The 434-nt window shown below is 44.5% G+C and overlaps 1 protein-coding gene across 1 annotated transcript in view; it reads left to right on the top strand.

Moving 5' to 3' along the window:
* Positions 1–434, top strand: part of LOC107659833 (protein CASC1-like) — a 7,247-nt gene that overhangs the window by 2,992 nt on the left and 3,821 nt on the right. The window lies entirely within an intron of this gene.

The following is a 434-nucleotide window of genomic DNA, read 5'->3' as shown; positions in this document are numbered from 1 at the left end:
CCAAAGCCACTTCTGAAACAGAAACAACATCAGAAGCATCTTACCTGGGCTAAGGAGAAAAAGTCCTCTTTTCAGATTAAAGTACATTTTGCATTTCATTTGGAAATCAAGGTCTGGAGTCTGGAGGAAGACTGGAGAGGCACAGAATCCAAGTTGCTTGAAGTCCAGTGTGAAGTTTACAAAGTCAGTGAAGATTTGGGGTGCCGTGAAGTCTGCTGGTGTTGGTCTACTGTGTTTTATCAAGTCCAAAGTCAATGCAGCCGTCTACCAGGAGATTTTAGAGCACTTTATGCTTCCATCTGCTGACAAGCATTATGGAGATGCCGATTTCCTTTTCCAGCAGGACTTAACACCTGTCCACAGTGCCAAAACCACTTCCAAGTGGTTTGCTGACCATGATATTACTGTGCTTGATTGGCCAGCCAACATGCCTG

Source organism: Sinocyclocheilus anshuiensis, unplaced genomic scaffold (genome assembly GCF_001515605.1).
Source record: "Sinocyclocheilus anshuiensis isolate Anshui unplaced genomic scaffold, SAMN03320099.WGS_v1.1 scaffold1032, whole genome shotgun sequence".
NCBI lineage: Eukaryota > Metazoa > Chordata > Actinopteri > Cypriniformes > Cyprinidae > Sinocyclocheilus > Sinocyclocheilus anshuiensis.
Note: the sequence above shows the minus strand (reverse complement) of the source record. Positions and strands in the feature narration are given on the sequence as shown.